The 20834-nt window shown below is 39.6% G+C and overlaps 1 pseudogene; it reads right to left on the bottom strand.

The window, feature by feature from the left end:
* Positions 1–20834, bottom strand: part of LOC149221783 (glutamine--fructose-6-phosphate aminotransferase [isomerizing] 1 pseudogene) — a 57517-nt pseudogene that overhangs the window by 15054 nt on the left and 21629 nt on the right.

The raw sequence follows: 20834 nt of genomic DNA, 5'->3' as shown, positions 1-20834 counted from the left end.
ATCTGCATTGAATCAAATTCAATGCACGTGCCACCTATTATAAAAATGAAAACAACAGAGGAAGGAATTCACGCCAAAACGCATTAAAGCGGAATCAGGCACAGATGAAAGGGTCAGGACAGCAACGCAGGAACGCGAAATAAAGAGATAGCTACCAACCGACTTGTTGAGTTAAAAAGTCAAATATATCAGACCACCTAAGGCAGCCACTACAGCGGAAATTACTCCTACATTCATTGCGCTCTATTTTCAATGTCATTTACTTCCTTTGAATAAGTAGATGGATAAAGTTATTGCTTGATATTTTCCCTATGAGATATTTTGTAACTCTTTTTGTATAAATACCTCCCCTAGAGATGTAATTTGGGTTGGTGAATATCATTTTGGACCTACGCTGTAAATTTGAGAACTCTTCTGAATAAAGATTGCTGGAATGCTTTATTGATAAACTCTCTGGTTATGGAATTAATGGCAGAAGCCCATGTTGCAGAATTCTTGGATTATCTCATGGATCAATAAGTTTTTTCTAACTCACGTTTTATTGTTTCTATGTTTTATATATCATTTACATATCATACCCTAAATTGTAGGAAAAAAGAATAGCCCAGAATTTACTTTGTTGTACTCTGTGTTTAATTCCTGTCATTTTTTATGTTTTCTTCAGGACTAGCATAGGCAGGAATTCTTAACTGCTCCTGTCTCCCTGGTTCTTACACTCTGAATATAATTAAGGAATTCTTAACTGCTCCTTGGTAATATTTATCCATTTTCCCTCTGTTAGCATAATGAAAGATCCTTAATTGCCTTTCATTCCCTGACTTCATTTTATCCTACTCCAGCTCGAAGATTGTTTCGTGGGTATTTATCTTTCTCTGTAGTTCCTCCTTTTGCCAAAGAAATCATACCTAGAAGTTTATTTTCATTTGACTCCATTAATCCAATGGTATAAACTTCTCATACTTTGCAGTCGTGTTCTATTGAATGTCTCCATCCAAAATTCAAACAAATACTCGTGCTTCATAACTAGCCTAACATATAGCAAAACAAAACTAAATCATAAAGAGAGAGCCCTCTCTGGCTGCAGATTGGCTAGAATCTGCATCCAAAAGATTGGTTAGTGGTTACCTCTATCTATTCCCTTTTCCCACTGCTTTTGGGGAATAACCTGAGTGATAACAGAAAGTATGCAACATGGGTACTTCTTGGATGAGGAATTAAATTTTGCATCCAATGAGTACTACCGCTCGAAATTTGAGTAAAAACTTAGGGAGATAAGTTGAAAAAGTAGTTTTATTATGTTATTATTTTTTAATCTTTGTATTTTTTTACTCCAAAAATGGTGAATCATCCCCCATGGTTGAGATCATCATCTTGAATCCTATGGGTTCTTATAAAGTTTATTTTGGTTGTACATTTTTCGTGGGAGGCCCATTTTAGACCTCAAAAACCCCCTAACAGTTGGCTCCTGTGCTTGAATCTAGGGTCTCAACCTATTCCTTATTTTTCCACCAACAAATGGCTCTATTGTCGCAACCTGAAAAGATCCAAAGGGGTCTAGAATATGGTGTTGAGGATATTTAAGAAGGATCTGCAAGATTGGTGGCATGAACAAGTAGAGCGGTTTGCTTCTTAATGGGCTCAGATCTATCAACGGAGTGAAAAGAGGCTGAAGGAAAAGATTCTATATATGGAACCTACAAGAAATCAATACAAGATATTCTAGTGCAAGTTTCCAGAGGAGCTATACAATTAGTTGCAGAGGTTGCATATAAAAGAAAATACCGGTGGCCAAAGTCGATCTCCTCATACTTGGACTCAAGTTGATCTTGTTGAATTACATCAGCTCGACACAGATCTGACACAGGTTGTCAACTTCTGGGTGAAGTCCACTCTAGAGGGGTATATTATTGAGTTTGCTATGGAGGGTCATCAATACTTTTCTAAGGCTGAGGTTGTGTTCAAGTTAGGGTTTCGAGGGAGACTGTTGAATAAAATACCGTTGTGGATTAAAGTACTAATGGTAGAAGATAACTTGTTGGTGTTCCAGAAGCCACCTATGGAAGCTTAAAAGCTCGGTACTTGGGGAAGGGCCTAAGGGGAGGAATGTTACCTAGTTGGGAGCTATGAAAATATTGGAGAAATGGATGGCTATGACTTCTGGAAGGATAGAGATCTGAGAGCCAAAATGAGAGTGAATATAACTGAAGAATGGTGAGAGAAGGCTTTACCGGAGATCTATAGACAAGAAAGGGAGATACACCAAGCAAGAGAGGTGTTTAGCAATCTAGGGGTACGAGAAAGAGAAGGAGGTCAGTTGAGGCCATGGAACGATGGGGTTGATGATAGGGTGAAATATGGTCCAATAGGAGAGGCCAAGGTTGCTACAGTGACAGAGATTCAAAAAGGCAGTAGAGATATCACCCTGCCTGTTAGTGTCAGTATCTGCATACTTCCATCAGGGATCAAAACTCACTCTTTACATTTTCATAGTAGGGGTCTCATATTGAAAATTTTGCATCATTCCATTAGGTCATGATATACTGATGCACTGATGGTTGTTTTCTCTTTAGAAAATCTTTCCCTCATAGAGTATACTTGTTGATCCTTCTTCAAATTGTCTTCAGTTATGGTTTCATAATCAATCTGCAGTTCATTTCATTAGGTCATAGGGCATGATTTCATTAGGTCTAGGGTTTCATCACCAAGGTCAAGAAACTGATTTCAAAGTGTAAATAAAGGTCAGCAAGGGTATGAGGATGATCAATAAATCAAGCATGATGGCTTGTAAGTCATAGCTACTAAAATTATTATCTTTTTAAACTAATGTAATTTTCACCTCAAAAACATGTTTTTGAGGTGAAAACAGAGTATTTTAGTTTATTTGTATTTCATATGTAATTTTAAGTTCCTATATGTAATAATTGATCTCAGCTGCACCAGAGCATTTCTCCTTGCTGCTAGACAGAGAAACACTACAAAAATTCAGGTCAAATTGAGCATTTATCCACCTGCAAAAACACAAGAAGGAAAAGGCATTAAAGGAGAACAAGAAACATTGAAAAAGTGGGTTTTTCAAGTGAAAAATCAAAATCTTCTTTTATTTAAGCCCTCATACTTCATTTTCAAATTCATTATCTTCATTTTCCAAGCAAGAAGTGAAAGGGAGAAGAAAGAAAGGCGAGTTTGAGTGAGTTTGAGCGAAAAAATCCCGGCGCTACACTTTTGGCAGAGAGGCGCTACGCTTTTGGCTGAAATAGACTGGCGCTACACTTTTGGAGGTAGGCGCTGCGCTTTTCACCCAGCGCTATGATTTTCCCTGATTTTCCCAGAACAAAAATGAACGGGCGCTGCGCTTTTGTCATGGCGTTGCGCTTCTGAGCGAAGGCGCTGCGCTTTTCCCAGAAGTGACCAAAAACCTCCAAATCTTCCAGCAGACCTCAAATTTGTTTTTCTCTCCATTATTACAAGTAAGTACATGTCCTTCATCTTGGTTTTGGGTTGCTAAATCTAAGTTACAAGCATCATTGGTCATTTGTAATCTCGAAACCCTAAATTCTCCCTAATTCTACCTAAACCCTAACTCCTTCCTATTCCTCTTAGCACCCAGCCCTACAGTCCTAAAATCACCCTATCCCTTTTCCCTCTTTCCCACTATTCCTTCACATTCCCTTTTGTCTCTCTTCCCCAAGAGCTCAAGACACAAAACCCTTCTTCTCATTTCCCACTCCATTCATTTCCTAGTTGCAAGCCCATTTTCCATCCCCTCATTCCTCATTTCCATACACCTCAACCTTGCAAACATGGACCTGGAAGACCAAGACTATGAGGAGGAGAACACAAGCAGTGATACCTCAGCTGATAGAGCCATGCAACCGAGAAAACCACACAAGGGAGGCAAGATTATCAGAGAAGAGCCATCAAACCTTAGGGAATTGCAGGCCTCAGAGTTGGTTGTCACATGCTTCAGGTACCTTGGCTGCTATGAATTCTGTGAACAGGTTGAGAGAGTGCAATATCACCCAGAGCTCACTAGACTTTTTGCAGCACATCTTCATGACAACAAGGTGACTCTTGCTGGGGTAACTTTCACCATTTCATCTTCTATTATTGCAGATGCTACCAGGATTCCTAATGTAGGGGAGAAGTGGTTCAAGCACCAGGATCTAGATGAGTACTATTATGAACCTTATATCAAACCCCAATATAGAAATCAGGTGAAGAGACTGTTTCCTTTCAAGTTTCTTGAGAACAAGTATGTCCCCATGATGAAAATCATCATGAAGTATTTCACTTGTGAGGGTCGGTTCTCCAGGCTATATACTTATCATATCAGGCTCCTCATGCATTTTACCAGGGTGAGGATGTTAAACATCCCTTATTACTTGTTCAGGAGTATTGAGAAGATGGCTTTTATTGTCCAAAGGAAGCCTTACCCTCAGTAGATGAGCAACCTTTATCATTACTCCCTGATCAAGGTCATTATGCTTCATCATCTCAGTCTCCTTAACATCCCTTGGGAGACCTTTATTTCTCATGAGATCTTCAAGGGTCCTCAAATTCCTCCACCAATGCCTCAAGAAGTAGGAGGACCTTCTAGCCCAATGAAAATAGATGAGGAGGCCAAGGAGACAAGAACTACTGAGGTGCCCGTTTTCATGACATAGCAGAGGGGCACTAGGATGCAACAGATAGGCAAGTGTTTTCTCCATGGGATGTGGAAGGGGCCTTGCCTTCTTCATTAACTCAAAGGCAAATGCTAGCTCCACAAGATGTGGAAGGGGCTTTACCTTCTTCTTCAGCACAACAGGTATAGGTGCAGCAGCTGCACAAAGGGAAGGAAAAGATGCCAGAGTAGAGTCTTGATGAGGAGGAGGAAAGGGATTTTGACTTGATTGAGCATGATGAGCCGGAGCAATGTTATACTTGTCATGGAGTTGAAATCATTAACTTAGAGGCTCAGGACAAAGAAACCATTAAGGACATTATCATACAAGAAAGGGAAGCTCAAGTACAAGCTTTGGCGGACAATTTGGAGAGGGCCAAATATGTTATCACATATTTGGAGCAAGAAAACAAGAAATTGAGTGACAAACAAGTCTTCCTGGAGCTAGAAGTGCTCAAGGCAAAACGATAAAGTGGCAAAGAAACACAAGTAACTTTTACCCCTATTGAGCAGAAAATTGAAAATGATAGAGAGGCTTGGCTTGAGAGAGTCAACTTACACCTTGAGCAGCTACTACGGAAGGCCAATAGAGACAATTAGATGATCAAACACCTAAAAATGAAATCTACGCTAAGGCGGGCCCTAAAGGGAAAAAAAGAGGAGGAAGGCTTAGGTTACTTGCTGAAGCTTCCTTGCCTCATCAAGATTCTTTATGGTGGTGCTTCACACCAATTTTGGGCAAGTTTTAAACATTTTTTTTCATTTGCAATTTTGAATTTCATTACACAAAAAAACTGCCTAAAAGCGCAACACCACCGGTGCTGCGCTTTTCCTAGGGGCACCCATTGAAGAAATGGTTTACATTTTTGGATTCAGAGAGATGAGGACATGCACCCTAGCAAGTTTCAAAGTTTTTGGGGCAGAACTAGTCCACCAAAAGGTCAAAAAACACCCTAAAAATGACCTTTCTGCCACTTTTTGGACACACAGAAGCAACCTTGGGAGAATCCAGTTTTTAGGGGTCACATGAGCTCTAAATGTATAAATTATAGGTGTTATGGAAATTAGACTTGAATACCTTTCCAATGAGCTATCATGGGCTCAATTTGGATGTCGGGAAGGTCTCCAAAAGGGACCTGAAAGTGGCGCTGCGCTTTTGCCCAGTGGCGCTGTGCTTTTCACAGTTTTTGCTCAGGGTTGCTATTTTTCCAGTTTTTTGACCGTAATCATGGATTTTCTCTCATGGTGGACAATTTACCATTGTAAATGATGACTTGGCATGAAATTATGATAGATAAATAGTAATAGAGGGTAGATTCATTGTTTTAGGAGTTAGTTTGAGCTCAAATGAATCAATTTTTCACTTTTAGAGGCAAGTTGTTGAGATGCCTATATTCCTATTTCTTGTTCAGTATCAGTTAGATTAGCTCCTAATATTATGGATTCGACCCCTGAGGATGGGAAGAGGTTGAATACTTGTCTATATCTTATTCTTCTTTCTCTTTGTTGAGGGTTGGACTCAGTTGGATGCTCAGACCTTGATTGTACATCTTTGTAAGCAATTTGGCAGGAGACTAATAAGAATTGCAATGATTTTCTATGGGATCCATGTGGCATGGAGTTTTAGTACAGTTTCTTCTTTTGTGATCATATGTTAGAATGCTTTGTATGTTTCATTAGTCATTCCATTGCTTATTAGTGAATGTTTTCAAGTTGATAGGCAGAATCCATCACAACACTGCTCTGCTTTGGGTAAATATTCACATTTATATGTTTTCTACTGTTTAAGAAGGATCCATGATTGTCACATGCCCTTCTTAGCTTCTCACCAGTCTTAAAAATCTCACCTCATCAAGCCCTAAAGTGCTAAAGCCTATGCCTACCTTGCCCCATAGAACACCCTGCATTTCTGACCTAATTTCCCAGACCTAAACTGCCCAACTCCTCCTGATCCAGAAAAACCTCTACAAAATCCAATCAAAAATCTTGAGCTACTATACCTAGCCTAAAATCCTTTACCTGATCCAGTCACATTGACTCAGATCCATAAGGAGAGAGCCATCTCCCAGCTTAGTAGGGCTAGCTGCTTGGCTAAGCTTGGTTTGTGGTTACCCTGGCATTGCCTTCCTTCGGCCCGAGGTTCAATCCATGTGTAACACTGCCAACAAAGATGGGAACGCCAGATGGATTGGGCCCTCTGGGCTGTGAGGTAAGCCCAAAAGATGATATGCAGTTCACTATGAGAATATTATTTTCTGAGAATGATGTGTCTCCCGCAAGTAGTGATTCATTGCCCAATATCTCAGGTATTGCCTCCACCAACCTTCCCCTAGTACTTTATAACAACCCTGCTCAATTGTTGTCTAAGCTAGTTAAAGTTATTAAGGTCCACTATGTACACCTTTCCTGCAAGGCTGGTCACCCTATTGGTAGAAATAGTAATTTCAATTTATGTCCCAAGGATCATCACAACCGAGTTCCCAAGGATTTATACTTGTTCCATCAGTTCAATCATGTATGGTTGGTAACATGGTGGGATCCTTTACTAGATATCTTGAATTCCCTGGAAAGGGAATGAAGATTTCGAACAACATTGATATCTATGTGAGGCCATCTGGAGAGCTCTCCATACTCTAGATCCTACGAAGCTTATTTAATTACATTCCATTCTACAAGATAGAGCCCTGATGTGGTTCATCAAGTTGTCTGCACTACAGAAGAATTCGACGATAGATGAGGTTTGGAAGGAGTTTGTAAAATAGTTTAAACTTCATCAAACTAACCAACAAGGGCTATCATAACTATGGGAAATTATGCAGAGGGAGGGTGAAACCACCTGTGAGATGATGAAAATATTTAAGGATGCCATTGGCAAGCTAAACTACCCTATTGACCCCAATCATCAATGAGATTGGTTTATCAAGGCATTATTGCCACTTACTTGCACACCATTTAATCAAAAAATATTGATACTTTTCAAGACGCCATAGAACAAGTGACACAAATTAAGGCCATGGAAGGATACCCACATGAACATTGAGGAGGAATGGTATCCCACGATCCCAGCCTCATAGGACTATAGCATTAGATCACTGATCTGACAGAGAAGTTAAGGGACATGCAGTCAGTGCGACTGTCATGACCGTGCATATGGTGTCCAACTGCAATGTTGATTGGAATCATGCCACAAATATCCCATGACTGAGAGGCCCGATCACTCCCTCCGTACCGGTGGGGCCCTACACATATTTACTCATCACCAGAGTTGCGTAGGTTGGTATGCAAGGGTTATATGTAGGTTGTACACAATTCCACACCTTTCTTAATCACCAGGGTGCAGCCCTAACCGAATATTGTGAAATTGGCAGCACCTATGGGCATCTCACTCACCTTTGTCCACTTTTACAGACATATTCAAATGTCCCAAATAATGTTTTCTGTGCGTTGTGTGGATTGCCTACTCACCACACTGATCAATGTAGGGATTTGGATGCCTTAGCTGATTGGTTAGAATGTTATGCTTATAGGATCAATGAAGCTCCTCAAGGGCAAGGAGTTGGAGGAACAAGGGGGGGGGAGAATAGGAGGAAGAGGTATGATCCGTTGTTACAATTTTGATCAATAAGGGCATTTTGCAAGATATTATCCACTGCCTAGAAGACCATGGTGCTCCCAGTGCAAGGTCAACACACATGCCAATGAAGACTGTTTAAAGATGATTATTAAATGGGAAAAGCACAACCTCCAAATGGGAGAAAATATAATTAATGTCGAACCAAGGGAATGTGAGACAAATCTCCTTTCAAACATTAATATAGTTACCCATGGAGTGAAGAAGACCAGAGCTGACTTGGGAGCTGTCAATTAGCCAAGAATTATAAATTCGAACTCACTAAAGCGTTTGTATAAATCCAGTTGGTAGAAGAAATATTACAAAGAGGCCGCGGATATTTTTGCCAAATTGAATACAACTATTGGGGTTCAAGGAGAACAACCAAAGCCTTCAAAATCCAAGAGTTTGAACCTCCTACAACATAATTCCCAACCCATGGTTGAATGGTTTATGATTTTTCTCTTGATTGTAAACGATGAGAAAATGCTCAGACAATTGCGAGAAAATATTTAACTTGTTGTAAACGATGGGGTGGTCGAAGAAGGGCTCATTTCTGCTAATCTGCCTGAAAGACACTCTAGACAGGTGCACAAGAACAAGAAGAGAATGGGGAGGGAGTTATGGATTGATGAACAGATTTCAAGATTCCAGATTAAATATACAATGCTAGACTTGGGCTCAGATGTGAATATGCTACTAAGGAAAACTTGGGAAGCCTTCGGAAGGCCTAATTTGGCGTTCTCTCAAATATAGTTACGCATGGAGAACCAATATTGTATCCTCCCCGTGGGATGTCTAGAGGATGTAGAGATTGACATAGAAGGGGTAAACAATTATGTTGACTTTGAAGTAATAGATATTATGGGAGACAAATACCCCTATATAGCATTGCTAGGAATACTCTGGGCCTTTGAAAATGATGAAGTAATTGATCTGAAGGAGATTATGACCTTTGAGGTGGAGCGAGTTAGGGTGATCTAGCCCCTCAATCCATATCAAGGGTCGAGGTTCACAGAGCTAGCAAATGATAGGGAAGAACCTGAGTTGCCATACTAGTTATACAGGCTGATGACAGGAATAAGGGAAGACTATATTAACCCCACAACAAGAGGATTAATCAGTTGCAGAAGTGTTTAGATCTCTAAGTTTGAATCTAAGGATGAATGGGATGAATAGAAACAAGGCAAACATGAGATCAACACTAGACGTTGTGCCACGATCCACCCTATCAACTGGGTTGGTACTGAGGTATATGAATTTACTATTTTTAATGGCATGGTTTTTGTTACTAATTTTATTAATGAAGTTGATACAACACTCTCCTAAGTACACAAAGTACCCTTACTGGATGTCACCTTACAAGTAATGCCAGCAAGGTGGTCGGGCTTTCACCAGAACCATCTCAGATTCAGGTCTTTAGAGGACTACCCACCTAAATTTGTTAAGTATCGGGGGAGCATCGACCCTTAGCAATATCTATAGGACTGTAAGGCCAAATGGATTAGAGAAGGAATTCCAGAAAACTTATGGGTTCATAGATTTTTCCATACTCTAGGGACATTTTCACAAGCATGGTACATGAAGAAAGAAATAAGAAGATAGACCAATGAATGGGATCGTATGACAACTAAGTTTATCAGTGTTTTTTCTTTCACTGACGACGATGAAAGGTTAATAACTACTCTGCAAGCTGTAAAAAGGGTCTTCTTCTCTGTAGGACAGCTGACTGAGGGCTACTGAGATAAGAATGCCTTGGATCATATATATGAGTCAAGATTCCATGAAGTCATGGCCCGTGGAAAGATAGACCTTGAACCTGATGAGGATGATTTAGAGGAACTAAGGCATTTGAAATTTAAGGAATATGAAAGGGAGAAGAGTGTTAACGATGGGCCTATAACTGTTGGTTTGTAGTTACTGCCTCTGAGGTTATGGAAGCACAATATCAGTACTGAGGAGAAGTTGAAATTAGCTTCAATTGGAGATTATTGGGATGAGTAGAGTACCAAGGAAATCTTCGATCTCCTAAGAGAATATGAAGGCTTGTTCCTTTCGTTTGTTGCGTAGCTTAAGGGGATTAAGGGGGAGATAGGGGAGATGAATATTGTGCTTAAACCTAATTCCAAGAAATTGAAACAGCAACCATATATACTGAACCCAAGAGTTAAAGAGAAGGTGAAGAAGGGAATAAACAAAATGTTGGCAGCAGGGCTTATCTTCCCAGTTGACGAGGTTGAGTGGGTTAGTCCAATTGTTATACAAAAAAAAAAGACTCTAAAGAAATCTAGGTTCGTGTGAACTATCAAAACCTAAACAATGCCTATATTCATGACCCTTTCTCCATCCCTTTCAATGGAGAGGTTCTAGACAATGTGGTAGGAAATGAAGCTTACTCTTTTACAAACAGATTATATGGTTACCATCTAGTCCGTATTGCGGAAGAGGATAAGAAGAAAACCACATTCACCACTGAATGGGGATCGCATGCTTATCACGTCATGCCTTTTGGACTCAAGAATGCACCAAAAATTTTCTTGAGGATTGTGATCGCTACCTTCCAAGATTATATTCATAGGTTTATAGAGCTTTACATGAATGATTGGACCATCTATAGTTTGCTAAAAAGACATTGTAGTTTTCTACGAGTGATTTTTGATCATTGTAGATAGTTGCAAATCTATTTAAACTTGAAGAAGTGCATATTCATCGCCCCTTTAAAAAAACTTCTAAGCCATATAGTCTATAAGGAGGGAGTCTGTGTTGATCCCACTAAAGTCGCAGTAATCCTAAATATGACCCTGCCGACGAGTGTTAAGTAGGTGAGATCCACCCTCAACCATACCAGATATTATGGTAGATTCATCTACAACAATGCCTCGATCATTGCACCGCTAGAAAAGCTATTGAAGAAATCTAAAAGGTTTGCACGGTTCGATGAATGTGAAGCTAATTTCAATGTGCTAAAGGAAAAATTGGCAAATTCACCAACCTTGCTCTATCCTAATTGGAACAAGCAATTTCATGTCCATATTGATGCATTGGGAATCACCTTGGGAGTTGTTTTGGCTCTACCCAAGGATGGAAATCTTGATCACCTGATCTACTTTTCTAGAAGAAAATTATCTAACGCAGAAAGAAATTATACCATAACTGAGTGCAAAGCACTTGCAATGGTGTAATCTCTACAAAATTTTTGGCACTATCTTCTGGGGGGCCTGTACAAGTTCTTTCCTAATCATTCAGCCCTAAAGTATTTAGTGAACAAGCATGTACTTGAAGGAAGGATTTATAGATGGCTTTTGCTATTTCAGGAGTTCACATTTGAAGTCATTGTTAATCCAAGAAGGGTGAACGTGGGACATGATCATCTTTCCTAGTTAGAATCAGGTGAAGCTAGGAGCTCAGTAGACAACCAATTTCCAGATGCCGAAATTTTTTTAGTTGAGGCCGTACTAGACTACCTGGAGGATATTGCATTATTCTTAGCCACAGGTAAATACCTAGAGGAGTACATGACAACAAAATGGAGGCACATGGTGGTCTGAGCTATAGACTACCAACTGATTGCATGTCCATTGTACAAGTTGGGCCTTGACCAGATATGGCAAAGGTGTGTTCTTGATCATGAGAAATAGGATGTCTTATGGGAATGCCATTCGAGAGTCATGGGTGGACATATGGGCGAGAAGGCCACCACTAGGAAAGTGTTGCAAGAAGGACTCTAAGGGCTACACTTTTTCGAGATGCAAGGGAATACACTAGGAAATGTAACATTTTATAATGCATGGGAAAGCCATCACACCGAGATGAGCTTCCCTTACAGTCCGTATGGGCACTGCAGGCTTTCGAGAAGTGGGAAATTGGTTTTGTGGGACCCGTTAATCCTCCAGTGTGCCACTCCCATGTAAAGTACATTATCACTACCATAGATTACCTCACCAAATGAGTTGAAGCTATTCAAGTTAAAGATTGCACTACAGACGCTCCCTCCATGTTCATCTTCGAAAATATTATCACTCGATTTGGGTGGCCCTGGAGCCTCATAAGTGACCAGGGGACCCACTTCATTAATGAGACAATCGCTTCATTGTTGTAGAAATTTATGATTCAACACCATAAGATCAACCCATACCAGCCTCAGGCAAATGGTACTATGGAAGCCTTCAACAAAATCTTAGAGAGGGGCCTCACCAAGATATGCTATGCCAATTGAGATGACTGGGACGAGTGGGTGCCAACAACATTATGGGCTTATTGTAAAATCATCAAGAACCTACACAAGTATACACCCTTTCAACTTGTTTATGGATGAGAAGTTGTAGTACCTACTGAGTTCATCATCCCCAACCTTTTCATTGAATGGGCTACTCACATGATAGGAGATGAATCAATTACAAAATGTTTGGATGGGATCTGGGAGTTAGATGAAGCTAGATTCCTAGAAGAATTCCACCCAGCTTTCAAGAAGGAAAGGAAGAAAGCATGGCATGACCGACACATAAAGTGAAAATCATTTGCAGTTGGAGATCAGGTTCTCTTATATGACAGTAATTTCTTGAAACATCTTGGAAATTTGAGAATGCATTAGTTAGGACCATTTATTGTTGTGGAAGTAAAGGAATCAGAAGATGTCAAGCTCGCACAACTGGATGGATTTTTATTGCATGGCTGGGTTAATGGTGCATGCCTGAAGCCCTTCCATAGCACAACCACTCCTATATCAAAATGGTTTGATCTTCGAAAGGGGATCATAGTTAGGTCTAGGCATAGTAAGTAAGTCATTTCAGCATGTCAGTCTTTTCAGTTGTGTCAATTATTTTAGTTATGTCAATTATTTCAGTTGAGCTGGTTATGAATAAATTTATGTCAGTTCTTTTAGTAGTGTCATTCACGTGAAACCCTCCTCAACTACTTGTGGTCGGGGAGTCACACGTGTCAGTCGTCTTATCTGTAATAATTAGTAATAGTTCCCTGTGTCAATTTGAATTTGGGCTAAATCTCTCCTCTAATATCCTTGAAATGATCTATTCATCAAATTCTAGGAACCTGCCATCATATCATCATAATTATACATCATCCCCACCATCCTTTTTCAGTTTTTTCATCATCTATGTTAAGTCCACGCACAATCATTGTTATTTCCATGATTGAATCAAGTATGGAAAGTTACCGTATTAATTAGTTAAGTGGTCTAATCACAAATGTCGTGTCAGTTATTTCTATTTAGTTTGCATGGAAATGATAAGTTCCTTAGAAGAAAGCACAGGTGGTTGAATTACCAGTCCAAATTTTGTGTCAAATTTCCTGGCCCTCAGCCCAAATTCAAGCCTCTTGTATTTCCTATCTATATTCATCGGCTTGAAACCATGACTAAGACCATAATATTTGTTCCAATAACCAAACTAGACTCAAGAATCACCAAAATTGAGCCTCTCTATGATAAATAGGACAAGGTTGCACTTGTGGATAGTGACCTCTCAGACTCATTACGTTTTCTAGCACTCAAATGTGAAGTTTAAACAGAAGTTGTTGCCAAATCCGACAGAAGCCATTCGTCAAGCATTAAATAATACTTCAGTGGACTAAAGAGGTCGATGTTGCTAAATCTGTAGAGTCTCCCAGTGTTCGACACTACAGGAGAAGCGATGCAATGTACCAAAATCCTCATGAGCAGAATGCATGGAGGGTCTCTATGGATTGACAAGGAATACCCAATCCATGCCATCAACATTCAGAAACTCACAGGATTTTCTATTGCAGGAGCCACAGTATCAACTGCATTTTAGAATACTTCCAAGCAAGGGAAGAAGATGTGTGATGAAAATTACTACAATAGATATGATACCTAGCATGGTGGTAAGGGAGCCTTGATCGAACCAATTAAAAAGCCTACCATAAAGTTCGCCTGCTATATGATTGTTGGAAATATCATGCACCATTCATCGAGAGACGAATGCACCTTAGACACTATCTCAATCGTGGAAGCCTATGTATAGGGTGCATGATTGAATTGGTGCAGTTTTCTATTGCATGAGCTCTTTGAAGCTTGTGAGGATATCTACAAGAGGGAAACATATTTTATTTATGGATATATTGTTATTTCCTTCACAATGTGGAAGTGGTGCCCACCAGAGAGTAGAGAGATAACACAAGTTGCTAACGATAATCCCCTTGCCCTCAGATATCTACAATGGTAGACCTCTAGGGATCCTAGCAGCAAGGAAATTAATGAGGCTTATTTTTTCGGATGGTACGAAAAAATGTTGAACATCACTGAAGCCAAGCTTAGGATCCGACGGTGCTCCTAGATGAATATTCATAAGATATATGATTTGGCATAAGCCATGGAAACACCTAGGTTTGGTCTAAGTGCGTCAACCCTGACACGTTCCAAATGCGGGCCTAACCATTTTTCTGTCAGAGGAAGCATTCCACACTGAAGTCTCGTACTTACATGACGTGGATGGAATAGTTTGGGAAGGGAGGATGACATATTCGTTTGAAGGAATGTTTCATATGCCGCTACCGAGAGAAATCCCTTCCGCCTCTCGAAAGACACTGGCTGAAGAAACAATCAATTGAGCCATCAAGAAGCTTGAGACATAGATGCAGTCCTTCCGTAGAACTCTAGAGGATCTCGGGGCATTAGTAAGTCCTTTTACTACCTTTTCTAAATTTATCAATTCTAGTCCTATTTATACTGTAACACCCCCTCCTCCTAGGTCCACCTAAGAAATCGACGAGTCGAGGTAAACATGCGATGCAAGAGGCTACTGTAAGGGATTCAACTTCCTTGGTGACCTTAAGGAAATGGAATTGATGGAACATATCAAACAAACCCATCCATGTCAGCTACAACACCCTCAAGATACATGTCAGCCACTCACACATCCTGTCCCTTAGTCCCACTAATGATTTAAGCCTTTTAACCCCTGTTCGCTCTCATGCTATAGGCAAGACAATGACCAAAAGCCAAAGTCACTCTCATAAGGCTATGTGCCAACATCCCTGGACTCCTTTTAGCAGACCTGTGCTTGCGTCCTCAATATTTGAACCACTTTTATAGCCCTGAATCCCCGCCTCTACCCAGAACTTATTATAACCTTCAGAATCCATCAAATGCATGATGACAATATAAACAAATAAAAAATCAACCTCAGGACTAGGTCTGAGTGTCCCGAACCAGGACTAGTATTCTATCAAACACTTAGCATCAATGAAACCTACAGGTCTAGGATACAAGACAGAGCATAAATGTCTGAAATACTTATGACACATAACAAGAAGGATCACCACCTTATCCATTGAACTGTTATAACATCCATTAGTTCTTGCATCCATCATTTATCAATTACAAGTAAATACATTAAATAACCATGACATGAACCAGTCATATAACCATGCTTACAACCAACATAAAACCATATAAATATCAGAGATATGACAACCATTAAATCCACATATAAAACAAAGAAAATTTAAAAGAACTTAGCTTTTATTAATCATAGGAAAATCCAACCAGGTTCGGGACTTCCACGTACCACCCAATCATAGACATGGTTGAACCAAATCTCTCTTTCAGCCAGTCACCCTCGTGCCATATTCCAAGCATGAATGTGGGATCTCATAGAACAACCAGGGGAATCTAGAGTTTAAACCACCTCCACCCTCATCAAACTGTAATCACACCAAAATCGGTGCTCCGATCACAACCGAGCCAAACATAGAATGCCATCCGAAATCCATCACTATCCTTGAGGAATTTTTTGTCTCTTTGTCTCTCACACTTTACCGCAATATAATCTCATATCACTATGCCCTAAACCAAGACCAGTCTCTCAGGATTTACCACAATCGAATTTCGAATCACTAGGCCCTAAACTGAGACTTCTCCCCCAAGCTTTACCATGTATCCCACCAAATTCGGTCAAGGGATTGCTAGGACTTTGGGAATGAAACTCGAGACCACCTCCACTCCAAATTCTAAAATCTATCCGATAAACAAAAACTCAAAACCGAGATAAACATCCCAACATACATGGCACTCAAAAAAATGCTAGGCTAGGCTGAAAACCACTGTCATAACCTGGAAAAACCACGCCACCTACAACAAGAGAACCATACACCAACATTCAAATCCATGCATGTCCAAACTAGATAGGAAATCACACATGAAAAAGGTTACCAACAAGTATTCCTGCTGAAGCTGCTTGATCCTGTTTTCCTTTCCTTGATCCTTGCTTTCCTTCCTTTCCCTTTACTTTCTTTTCCTTCCTTGATCAAGAGCTAGAGTGCTCCAAGAAAACTCTAAGTGACCAAGAGTGAGTGAGAGAGAGAGAGAGAATGATGAGAGAGCTCCAAACATGAACTGACCAAGAGCTTAACACTGACTAAGCTTGATCCAAGGGCTTGCACTGACTAAGAGCTTACCAACTGATTATCAAAAGCATTTTTATTAACGAGGCCTCTATTTTCTTCATTTTCCTCCTCACATGCAACCTGTGACCTTTCACCTTACTTTTCTCCTAATTTCCTTTATTTTCATAAATAAATGTGCCAAAAATGCCTTTTTCCCTTTTAATTCCTTTGCCTTAGCCTTTTCTAATTTCCTTAGCCATAATAAACCTAAATGAACACCCACACCATAATGTCCTACCCAACATTCAGCTTGGAATAAGTGTCCCTTACCCGTGGTCTTATTTTTGCCTTTATTTACTTTTATTACATGAACTTTTCACCAAGGTTGTTATAGAACCCTCCCCCTTGAGGAACACCATCCTCGGTGTGTAACCACACCATGACCTCAGAAAAATCATTGAAAAGTAAACATACTTCCCATGGAGCTTTATAACTTAGGTTGTTGCAATATTTACAATGAAAGACCTGCTTTATGTTAGAAAATTATATATTACGGAGCAATGGAACACATAAAATATTGCATAAATGTAAACACAAAAAACGCACAAAACAAGAGAGACACAGATATACGTGGTTCACCCAGTTTGGGCTACGTCCACCCCGAACATCCAGTCCTTCCTTTTTATTATCCAGCAAAATGAAGAGACACAACCTACAGCAAATCCGCTGTAATATCCTCTGTTTTCTCTCACAGTCTCACCTCTATGTTTCTCGCTCACCGAATACACATCTATATCACAGCCTCAAATACAATGCCCTCATATAAAGAGAGGGGTTGCCTTCTAGGGAAAAAAACCCTAAACTAAACATAAGTTCTACCGTCAGATCATCCGCCTAATGAACGGCCCAGATTGACTAGAAATTACTATACTTTTACAAGGCAATTTTACAGCTGTTTTTAGCTTCGGGGGCGCTGCCCTCGAAACCCCCCACCAGGGGGGGGCTCCCAAAAGTCGCTGCCGCCCCCCCCTGGACCCCCCACGGCAGCGATTATTTTACGGGCAGCGTTGCCGCCCCATTTTGAACTGGGGTCCAATATGCCGGTACTATAGAAGATAATCAGGCTCCACACCCAACACTTTAAAGTAAAACATCATGACAACCTGACCAGATAATAATCATACTGCGTACTACAGCTTTATAACACAGCTCATTATGGTATTTACAATAACCACATCTACACATATGTACATTTTCTAAACCGAAAAATAAAAGGATATGATGCTCGTATCAATCAACAAGGGAATCTAGAGGATGACACCTCCACCCTCAAGGTAATACTAGGATTCACCTCCTTCCCAGGATGTCCAAAATCCACTACCATAGTCAAAGTTGCATCCAATGTCTAGCGCTACAATCTTGTGCCACTTGTCCTCTTAGTGAACAATTATCGACTCATTGTTTCGGGATGCACTCCAAATGTGAATATGATTCCATCTAGAAATTCTAATGACCAAAACCAATATATCTATGACCTTCCCTTATCTGCTACACAGTTCCTCGGGAAATACAGTCACCCCATTTCGTGTAGTCACTCACCCTCCAAGTTCCGGGAATCCCCTATCCCAGGCGATCCATCCCTTGGCAAGGCTTCCTCACATCAGAAGATAAACAACCAAGGCATATACCTACCTCAAAACCATAACATCGGTCATAGCATACTCATGGAAATCAATGGACACTATCGGGTACTAGTGTACCACAATGGCCCTGCTCTTGAAGTAATTTACCAACATACTGCTGCATCTTCCAATTTTGTTTTGTTGATGCTGCCAATTCTTGTTGCCGATTTCCACCACTCAACTGGGCATGTTCATGCATTCCTATTCCAAGCACATAATTTCCATTACATTTAAAATAAACGGAAATAACTTGAAATCATAATTTATTGGTATCTCATCAATAAGGTACACTTGCAATCCTGTTTACTTCCCGTTGTTATCACTCTAAAATTTCCCTAGGGTTTTCGTGTTGTGTTTGAAGAAATAATAGAGGTAACCACAAACCTACTTTTGAGATCAGGATCTAGCCTTCCTAATGCTCAAAGAGGGCTCTCTCTTAATGATTTAACTTTGTTGGATTAATTATTTTTTAGGCTAGTTATTTAAGCTTGGTTGATTTTTGATTTGATTTGGTGGTGGAATCACTAATTTAGATTGATAGGTAAGTTTCTTTTTACCATTGGGCCATGGAGTCCAAATGTCAAGAAAACAGCACTAAGTCAATTTCTAAAGAGAGTATCCACAGGGTAAGGTAGTTGAGTAAATTCAGATATTTTAGGTTGGGTGGTGAAGTGGTTTTTCAATCGAGGTTAAGGAGAAGTTAAGGATTCCTTAAACCTAATAATGATGGAAATGAAAGAGGTCAATCAAAACTAGGGAGAAATGAAGAATTCCCTACTCTATATATGAGAATAAAACATCAAAATGAATAACTGTTCAAGACAGAGTGTACTTAAACAAATTCTGAAGTAACATTCTAGTTATTTCATTCAAATTGGAAAACATGTATGTATGTGAAATACTTAAGAAAATAATAATTTAACAAATGAAAGATACTTCACTGAAGTGGCCCAACATATGAATCATGTAATGCAATGCCTTTATTACTCAGTCCAGTCTGCTGACTTGAAAATGTTACAATAAACCCTCAGGTTTTTAGATAAATAATAACTATAAAAATGTTAAACAATCCACACTCTATACATCGAATTATGAAGTATTTATACAAAAAGCTTATTACAAAATATCCTAAATTGTTTTAGGAATTATTCAAGGAAAAAGAAATATCTTCATTTAAGAAAATAGAGACAGATATGTAACTGATGCAAGTTGTCCCTCTTTTATTGTTTGTTGTTTTGATCTTTTGATGTTTTCTCTCTTTCGTTGTTGCTCTACAATGCCTGTCCTTTTACTCTACCTTCGATTGATACTCTTTCATTTTTAAACTCTGTTTTTCATCTGATACTCTTTGACGTAGTTGATTTGTTGTTTTATCTTCATTGCTATGTATTCATTGTTTACCTTGCATTTTTACAGTAAATCATTCAACTTTTCCAAGACTTTGCATCTGGTAATTTAATATATACCATTCTTTTGTATACTTCATCAGTTTTTGTATATTTTTGAAAAGTGGGCTTGTTTATAAAAAGATGTTTTACCTCATGCTGGAGGTAAAAGAGGTTCTCAAAAGTCTGGTAAAGGACTTTTCCTATAGGAATCCCTTTCATGGAGGAACTGTTGGCTTGTTCCTTTTCCACTTCTATGATTCTCATATCATATTCTTCATGTGGCATCAACCTTTCATTAATCACCAATGGGTTAGGTAGACCTTTCTTCCTCAAAGCCTCAAATTTGACCATGAGCCTGGCTATTGCTAGCTCTGTTGTTTGGCACTTCTCCTCAAGCTATATCATTAGGTTCCTCTTGGTGATTACCTTCTTTACCTCTAGTATGGTCTCAGTTCTATCAGCTATTCCAAGCTCCTGCAATTCATACTTGTTCTTTGAGTTAAGGAACTGGATTATTCTTGAGGCTTCTTATGGAATATTTCCAAATTCGACTCTAACCCTTTGAATTGCCTGACTAGCCTCTTTGACCAAGTCATTCTGCTCAAATATCACCTGTATAGAAGGCCAAATATCATTGACTGAGTCAACGATATTGGCCCATAAAAGTTGTTTTGCTTGGGCTAGTGGCTACTTGAGTGTCAATTCTTTCTCTAACTTCTGTATCCTTTCATTCAATCTGCTTGACTTTTGAGCTTCATTCTTATGCATGATTGAGCCATTTTATTTTCATCATCTACGCTTTTTATTTGATCCTTAAGTCTATTTATTTCAGTGGTTTGGATGGACATATCTTCTATGGCTTTGACCAGTTTACTTGCTTCATCACTAGGATGAGCTGCTACTATTGTTGAACCTGTTGCTGATGTAGTTGCTGATGCAGTGGGAAGTGTTGTAGCTACTGGAGCTACTGTGGCCAGTGAGGCTACCAAAGTAGAAGGAAATGTTGTAATAACTGTAGGAATATCAGTAGCAGTAGTTGCTTCAATGGTGGCTTGTTTCTCCTGTACTAAATTTTCCATCTCATTCTCCATTTATTTTAATTGAGCATTTAACTGAAGAATGAGGTCCAT

The sequence above is a fragment of the Pinus tabuliformis genome, chromosome Q, assembly GCF_031772625.1.
Source record: "Pinus tabuliformis cultivar Carrire ecotype Pingquan chromosome Q, CPIR1, whole genome shotgun sequence".
Classification (NCBI taxonomy): domain Eukaryota; kingdom Viridiplantae; phylum Streptophyta; class Pinopsida; order Pinales; family Pinaceae; genus Pinus; species Pinus tabuliformis.
Note: the sequence above shows the minus strand (reverse complement) of the source record. Positions and strands in the feature narration are given on the sequence as shown.